An 8,490-nucleotide genomic window follows, 5' to 3' on the forward strand; every position below is an offset into this window, starting at 1 on the left:
TGGATAGGGAGTTGGAAGGTGGATTTGGAGTTGAAGGGTGGATTTGGAGTTGGAGGGTGGATTTGGAGTTGCAGGGTGGATTTGGTGTTGAAGGGTGTATTTGGCATTGGAGGGTGGAGTTGGAGTTAAAGGGTGTATTTGGAGTTGGAAGGTGGATTTGGAGTTGGAAGGTGGATTTGGAGTTAGAGGGTAGATTTGGAGTTGGAGGGTGGATTTAGAGTTGCAGGGTGGATTTGGAGTTGGAGGGGGATTTGGAGTTGGAGGGTGGATTTGGAGTTGGAGGGTAGATTTGGAGTTTGAGGGTCGAGTTGGAGGGTGGAGTTGGAGGGTGGAGTTGTACTTAAAAGTTAGAGTTGGAGTTGGAGGGTGGATTTGGAGTTGGAATGTGGATTTGGAGTTGGAGGGTGGAGTTGGAGTTGGAGGGTGAAGTTGGAGTGTGGAGTTGGAGGGTGGAGTTGGAGGGTGGATTTGGAGTTGGAGAGTGGATTTGGAGTTGGAGGGTAGATTTGGAGTTTGAGGGTCGAGTTGGAGGGTGGAGTTGGAGGGTGGATTTGGAGTTGGAGGGTAGATTTGGAGTTTGAGGGTCGAGTTGGAGGGTGGAGTTGGAGGGTGGATTTGGAGTTGGAGGGTAGATTTGGAGTTGGAGGGTAGAGTTGGAGTTGGAGGGTGGAGTTGGAGTTGGAGGGTGAAGTTGGAGTGTGGAGTTGGAGTTGGAGGGTGGAGTTGGAGGGTGGAGTTGGAGGGTGGATTTGGAGTTGGAGAGTGGAGTTGGAGTTGGAGGGTCGATTTAGAGTTGGAGGGTGGATTTGGAGGGTGGAGTAGGAGGGTGGATTTAAAGTTGGAGGGTAGATTTGGAGTTGGAGGATGGAGTAGGAGTTGGAGGCTGGAGTTGGAGTTGGAGTGTGGAGATGGAGTTTGAGGGTGGAGTTGGAGGGTGGATTTGGAATTGGAGGGTGGAGCTGGAGGTTGGAGTTGGAGGGTGGATTTGGAGTTGGAGGGTGGATTTGGAGTTGGAGGGTGGATTTGGAGTTTGAGGGTAGAGTTGGAGTTGAAGGGTAGAGTTGGAGAGTGGATTTGGAGTTGGAGGGTGTAGTTAGAGTTGGAGGGTGGATTTGGAGTTGGAGGGTGGCGTTAGAGTTGGAGGGGAGATTTGTAGTTGGAGTGGATTTGGAGTTAGAGGGTGGATTTGGAGTTGGAGGGTGGATTTAGAGTTGCAGGGTGATTTTGGGGTTGGAGGGTGGATTTGGAGTTGGAGGGTGGAGTTGGAGTGTGGATTTGAGGGTGGAATTGGAGGGTCGATTTGGTGTTGGAGGGTGGAGTTGGAGTTGGAGTTTAGAGTTGGAGGGTGGATTTGGAGTTAGAGGGTAGATTTGGAGTTGGAGGGTGGAGTTGGAGGCTGGATTTGGAGTTGGAGGGTGGATTTGGAGTTAAAGGGTGGATTTAGAGTAGGAGGGTGGAGTTGGAGGGTGGATTTGGAGTTGGAGGGAGGATTTGGAGTTGGAGGGTGAAGTTGGAGGGTGGAGTTGGACGGCGGAGTTGGAGGGTGGAGATGGAGGGTTGGTTGGAGGGTGGAGTTGGTGGGTGGATTTTGAGTTGGAGGGTGGTGTTTGAGTTGGAGGGTAGATTTGGAGTTGGATGGTGGATTTGGAGTTGAAGGGTAGATTTGGAGTTGGAGGGTGGAGTTGGAGGGTGGTATTGAAGGGTGGAGGGTGAAGTTGGAGGGTGTATTCTGAGTTGGAGGGTGGAGTTAGAGGGTGGATTTGGAGTTGGAGGGTGGATTTGGAGTTGGAGGGTGGATTTGAAGTTGGAGGGTAGATTTGGAGTTGGAGGTTGGATTTGGAGTTGGAGGGTGAATTTGGAGGGTGGAGTTGGAGGGTAGATTTAGAGTTGGAGGGAGGATTTGGAGTTGGAGCGTTGAGTTGGAGGGTTGAGTTGGAGAGTGGAGTTGGAGTTGGAGGGTGGAGTTGGGGTTGGAGGGTGGATTTGGAGTTGTAGGGTGAAGTTGGGGTTGGAGGGTGGATTTGGAGTTGGAGGGTGGAGTTGGAGGGTGGAGTTGTAGGATGGAGTGTGGAGTTGGAGGGTGGATTTGGAGGGTGGATTTGGAGATGGAGGGTGGATTTGGAGTTGGAGGGTGGATTTGGAGTTTGAGGGTAGAGTTGGAGTTGAAGGGTGGAGTTGGAGGGTGGATTTGGAGTTGGAGGGTGTAATTAGAGTTGGAGGGTGGATTTGGAGTTGGAGGGTTGATTTGGAGTTGGAGGATGGAGTTAGAGTTGGAGGGGAGATTTGTAGTTGGAGTGGATTTGGAGTTAGAGGGTGGATTTGGAGTTGGAGGGTGGATTTAGAGTTGCAGGGTGGATTTGGGTTGGAGGTTGGATTTGGAGTTGGAGGGTGGAGTTGGAGTGTGGATTTGAGGGTGGAATTGGGGTCGATTTGGTGTTGGAGGGTGGAGTTGGAGTTGGAGGTTGGAGTTGGAGGGTGGATTTGGTGTTGGAGGGAGGATTGAGTTACAGGGTAGATTTGGAGTTGGAGGGTGGAGTTGGAGGCTGGATTTGGAGTTGGAGGGTAGAGTTGGAGGGTGGAGTTGTACTTAAAAGTTAGAGTTGGAGTTGGAGGGTGGATTGGAGTTGGAGGGTGGATTTGGAGTTGGAGGGTGGAGTTGGAGTTGGAGGGTGAAGTTGGAGTGTGGAGTTGGAGGGTGGAGTTGGAGGGTGGATTTGGAGTTGGAGAGTGGATTTGGAGTTGGAGGGTAGATTTGGAGTTTGAGGGTCGAGTTGGAGGGTGGAGTTGGAGGGTGGAGTTGGAGGGTGGATTTGGAGTTGGAGGTAGATTTGGAGTTTGAGGGTCGAGTTGGAGGGTGGAGTTGGAGGGTGGATTTGGAGTTGGAGGGTAGATTTGGAGTTGGAGGGTAGAGTTGGAGTTGGAGGGTGAGTTGGAGTTGGAGGGTGAAGTTGGAGTGTGGAGTTGGAGTTGGAGGGTGGAGTTGGAGGGTGGAGTTGGAGGGTGGATTTGGAGTTGGAGAGTGGAGTTGGAGTTGAGGGTCGATTTAGAGTGGAGGGTGGATTTGGAGGGTGGAGTAGGAGGGTGGATTTAAAGTTGGAGGGTAGATTTGGAGTTGGAGGATGGAGTAGGAGTTGGAGGCTGGAGTTGGAGTTGGAGTGTGGAGATGGAGTTTGAGGGTGGAGTTGGAGGGTGGATTTGGAATTGGAGGGTGGAGTTGGAGGTTGGAGTTGGAGGGTGGATTTGGAGTTGGAGGGTGGATTGGAGTTGGAGGGTGGATTTGGAGTTTGAGGGTAGAGTTGGAGTTGAAGGGTAGAGTTGGAGAGTGGATTTGGAGTTGGAGGGTGTAGTTAGAGTTGGAGGGTGGATTTGGAGTTGGAGGGTATATTTGGAGTTGGAGGGTGGCGTTAGAGTTGGAGGGGAGATTTGTAGTTGGAGTGGATTTGGAGTTAGACAGTGGATTTGGAGTTGGAGGGTGGATTTAGAGTTGCAGGGTGATTTTGGGGTTGGAGGGTGGATTTGGAGTTGGAGGGTGGAGTTGGAGTGTGGATTTGAGGGTGGAATTGGATGGTCGATTTGGTGTTGGAGGGTGGAGTTGGAGTTGGAGGTTAGAGTTGGAGGGTGGATTTGGAGTTAGAGGGTAGATTTGGAGTTGGAGGGTGGAGTTGGAGGCTGGATTTGGAGTTGGAGGGTGGATTTGGAGTTAAAGGGTGGATTTAGAGTAGGAGGGTGGAGTTGGAGGGTGGATTGAGAGTTGGAGGGAGGATTTGGAGTTGGAGGGTAGATTTGGAGTTGGAGGTTGGATTTGGAGTTGGAGGGTGAATTTGGAGGGTGGAGGTTGGAGTTGGAGCGTGGAGTTGGAGGGTAGATTTAGAGTTGGAGGGAGGATTTGGAGTTGGAGCGTCGAGTTGGAGGGTTGAGTTGGAGAGTGGAGCTGGAGTTGGAGGGTGGAGTTCGGGTTGGAGGGTGGATTTGGAGTTGGAGGGTGAAGTTTGGGTTGGAGGGTGGATTTGGAGTTGGAGGGTGGAGTTGGAGGGTGGAGTTGTAGGATGGAGTGTGGAGTTGGAGGGTGGATTTGGAGTTGGAGGGTGGAGTTGAAGGGTGGAGTTGGAGGGTGGATTTGGAGTTGGAGGGTAAATTTGGAGTTGGAGGGTGGATTTGGAGGGTGGATTTGGTAGGTGGATTGGGAGTTGGAGGGTAGATTTAGAGTTGGAGGATGGATTTGGAGTTGGAGGGTGGATTTGGAGTTGGAGGGTGGATTTGGAATTGGAGGGTGGAGTTGGAGGGTAGAGTTGGAGTGTGGATTTGGAGTAGGAGGGTGGATTTGGAATTGTAGGGTGGATTTGAATTTGGAGGGTGGATTTGGAGTTGGAGGGTGGATTTGGAGTGGAAGGGTGATTTGGAGGGTGGAGTTGGAGGGTAGAGTTGGAGAGTGCATTTCGAGTTGGAGGGAGGATTTGGAGGGTGGAGTTGGAGGGTGGAGTTGGAGGTTTGAGTTGGAGGGTGATTTGAGTTGGAGGGTGGATTTGGAGTTGGAGGGTGGAGTTGGAGGGTGGATTTGGAGGGTGGAGTTGGGGGTGGAGTTGGAAGGTAAATTTGGAGTTGAAGGGTGGATTTGAAATTGGAGGGAGCATTTGGAGTTGGGGGTGGAGTTCGAGGGTTGAGTTGGAGAGTGGAGTTGGAGTGTGAATTTGGAGTTGTAGGGTTGACTTAGAGTTGTAGGATGGATTTGTAGTTGGAGGGTGGATTTGGAGTTGGACGGTTGAGTTGGAGGGTGGATTTGGAGTTGGAGGGTGGATTTGGAGTTAGAGGGTGAAGTTGTAGGGTGGATAGGGAGTTGGAAGGTGGATTTGGAGTTGAAGGGTGGATTTGGAGTTGGAGGGTGGATTTGGAGTTGCAGGGTGGATTTGGTGTTGAAGGGTGTATTTGGCATTGGAGGGTGGAGTTGGAGTTAAAGGGTGTATTTGGAGTTGGAAGGTGGATTTGGAGTTGGAAGGTGGATTTGGAGTTGGAGGGTAGATTTGGAGTTGGAGGGTGGATTTAGAGTTGCAGGGTGGATTTGGAGTTGGAGGGGGATTTGGAGTTGGAGGGTGGATTTGGAGTTGGAGGGTAGATTTGGAGTTTGAGGGTCGAGTTGGAGGGTGGAGTTGGAGGGTGGAGTTGTACTTAAAAGTTAGAGTTGGAGTTGGAGGGTGGATTTGGAGTTGGAGGGTGGATTTGGAGTTGGAGGGTGGAGTTGGAGTTGGAGGGTGAAGTTGGAGTGTGGAGTTGGAGGGTGGAGTTGGAGGGTGGATTTGGAGTTGGAGAGTGGATTTGGAGTTGGAGGGTAGATTTGGAGTTTGAGGGTCGAGTTGGAGGGTGGAGTTGGAGGGTGGATTTGGAGTTGGAGGGTAGATTTGGAGTTTGAGGGTCGAGTTGGAGGGTGGAGTTGGAGGGTGGATTTGGAGTTGGAGGGTAGATTTGGAGTTGGAGGGTAGAGTTGGAGTTGGAGGGTGGAGTTGGAGTTGGAGGGTGAAGTTGGAGTGTGGAGTTGGAGTTGGAGGGTGGAGTTGGAGGGTGGAGTTGGAGGGTGGATTTGGAGTTGGAGAGTGGAGTTGGAGTTGGAGGGTCGATTTAGAGTTGGAGGGTGGATTTGGAGGGTGGAGTAGGAGGGTGGATTTAAAGTTGGAGGGTAGATTTGGAGTTGGAGGATGGAGTAGGAGTTGGAGGCTGGAGTTGGAGTTGGAGTGTGGAGATGGAGTTTGAGGGTGGAGTTGGAGGGTGGATTTGGAATTGGAGGGTGGAGCTGGAGGTTGGAGTTGGAGGGTGGATTTGGAGTTGGAGGGTGGATTTGGAGTTGGAGGGTGGATTTGGAGTTTGAGGGTAGAGTTGGAGTTGAAGGGTAGAGTTGGAGAGTGGATTTGGAGTTGGAGGGTGTAGTTAGAGTTGGAGGGTGGATTTGGAGTTGGAGGGTGGCGTTAGAGTTGGAGGGGAGATTTGTAGTTGGAGTGGATTTGGAGTTAGAGGGTGGATTTGGAGTTGGAGGGTGGATTTAGAGTTGCAGGGTGATTTTGGGGTTGGAGGGTGGATTTGGAGTTGGAGGGTGGAGTTGGAGTGTGGATTTGAGGGTGGAATTGGAGGGTCGATTTGGTGTTGGAGGGTGGAGTTGGAGTTGGAGTTTAGAGTTGGAGGGTGGATTTGGAGTTAGAGGGTAGATTTGGAGTTGGAGGGTGGAGTTGGAGGCTGGATTTGGAGTTGGAGGGTGGATTTGGAGTTAAAGGGTGGATTTAGAGTAGGAGGGTGGAGTTGGAGGGTGGATTTGGAGTTGGAGGGAGGATTTGGAGTTGGAGGGTGAAGTTGGAGGGTGGAGTTGGACGGCGGAGTTGGAGGGTGGAGATGGAGGGTTGGTTGGAGGGTGGAGTTGGTGGGTGGATTTTGAGTTGGAGGGTGGTGTTTGAGTTGGAGGGTAGATTTGGAGTTGGATGGTGGATTTGGAGTTGAAGGGTAGATTTGGAGTTGGAGGGTGGAGTTGGAGGGTGGTATTGAAGGGTGGAGGGTGAAGTTGGAGGGTGTATTCTGAGTTGGAGGGTGGAGTTAGAGGGTGGATTTGGAGTTGGAGGGTGGATTTGGAGTTGGAGGGTGGATTTGAAGTTGGAGGGTAGATTTGGAGTTGGAGGTTGGATTTGGAGTTGGAGGGTGAATTTGGAGGGTGGAGTTGGAGGGTAGATTTAGAGTTGGAGGGAGGATTTGGAGTTGGAGCGTTGAGTTGGAGGGTTGAGTTGGAGAGTGGAGTTGGAGTTGGAGGGTGGAGTTGGGGTTGGAGGGTGGATTTGGAGTTGTAGGGTGAAGTTGGGGTTGGAGGGTGGATTTGGAGTTGGAGGGTGGAGTTGGAGGGTGGAGTTGTAGGATGGAGTGTGGAGTTGGAGGGTGGATTTGGAGGGTGGATTTGGAGATGGAGGGTGGATTTGGAGTTGGAGGGTGGATTTGGAGTTTGAGGGTAGAGTTGGAGTTGAAGGGTGGAGTTGGAGGGTGGATTTGGAGTTGGAGGGTGTAATTAGAGTTGGAGGGTGGATTTGGAGTTGGAGGGTAGATTTGGAGTTGGAGGATGGAGTTAGAGTTGGAGGGGAGATTTGTAGTTGGAGTGGATTTGGAGTTAGAGGGTGGATTTGGAGTTGGAGGGTGGATTTAGAGTTGCAGGGTGATTTTGGGGTTGGAGGTTGGATTTGGAGTTGGAGGGTGGAGTTGGAGTGTGGATTTGAGGGTGGAATTGGAGGGTCGATTTGGTGTTGGAGGGTGGAGTTGGAGTTGGAGGTTGGAGTTGGAGGGTGGATTTGGTGTTGGAGGGTGGATTTGGAGTTACAGGGTAGATTTGGAGTTGGAGGGTGGAGTTGGAGGCTGGATTTGGAGTTGGAGGGTAGAGTTGGAGGGTGGAGTTGTACTTAAAAGTTAGAGTTGGAGTTGGAGGGTGGATTTGGAGTTGGAGGGTGGATTTGGAGTTGGAGGGTGGAGTTGGAGTTGGAGGGTGAAGTTGGAGTGTGGAGTTGGAGGGTGGAGTTGGAGGGTGGATTTGGAGTTGGAGAGTGGATTTGGAGTTGGAGGGTAGATTTGGAGTTTGAGGGTCGAGTTGGAGGGTGGAGTTGGAGGGTGGAGTTGGAGGGTGGATTTGGAGTTGGAGGGTAGATTTGGAGTTTGAGGGTCGAGTTGGAGGGTGGAGTTGGAGGGTGGATTTGGAGTTGGAGGGTAGATTTGGAGTTGGAGGGTAGAGTTGGAGTTGGAGGGTGGAGTTGGAGTTGGAGGGTGAAGTTGGAGTGTGGAGTTGGAGTTGGAGGGTGGAGTTGGAGGGTGGAGTTGGAGGGTGGATTTGGAGTTGGAGAGTGGAGTTGGAGTTGGAGGGTCGATTTAGAGTTGGAGGGTGGAGTTGGAGGTTGGAGTTGGAGGGTGGATTTGGAGTTGGAGGGTGGATTTGGAGTTGGAGGGTGGATTTGGAGTTTGAGGGTAGAGTTGGAGTTGAAGGGTAGAGTTGGAGAGTGGATTTGGAGTTGGAGGGTGTAGTTAGAGTTGGAGGGTGGATTTGGAGTTGGAGGGTATATTTGGAGTTGGAGGGTGGCGTTAGAGTTGGAGGGGAGATTTGTAGTTGGAGTGGATTTGGAGTTAGACAGTGGATTTGGAGTTGGAGGGTGGATTTAGAGTTGCAGGGTGATTTTGGGGTTGGAGGGTGGATTTGGAGTTGGAGGGTGGAGTTGGAGTGTGGATTTGAGGGTGGAATTGGATGGTCGATTTGGTGTTGGAGGGTGGAGTTGGAGTTGGAGGTTAGAGTTGGAGGGTGGATTTGGAGTTAGAGGGTAGATTTGGAGTTGGAGGGTGGAGTTGGAGGCTGGATTTGGAGTTGGAGGGTGGATTTGGAGTTAAAGGGTGGATTTAGAGTAGGAGGGTGGAGTTGGAGGGTGGATTGAGAGTTGGAGGGAGGATTTGGAGTTGGAGGGTGAAGTTGGAGGGTGGAGTTGGACGGCGGAG

The sequence above is a fragment of the Lissotriton vulgaris genome, unplaced genomic scaffold (genome assembly GCF_964263255.1).
Source record: "Lissotriton vulgaris unplaced genomic scaffold, aLisVul1.2 SCAFFOLD_3923, whole genome shotgun sequence".
Classification (NCBI taxonomy): domain Eukaryota; kingdom Metazoa; phylum Chordata; class Amphibia; order Caudata; family Salamandridae; genus Lissotriton; species Lissotriton vulgaris.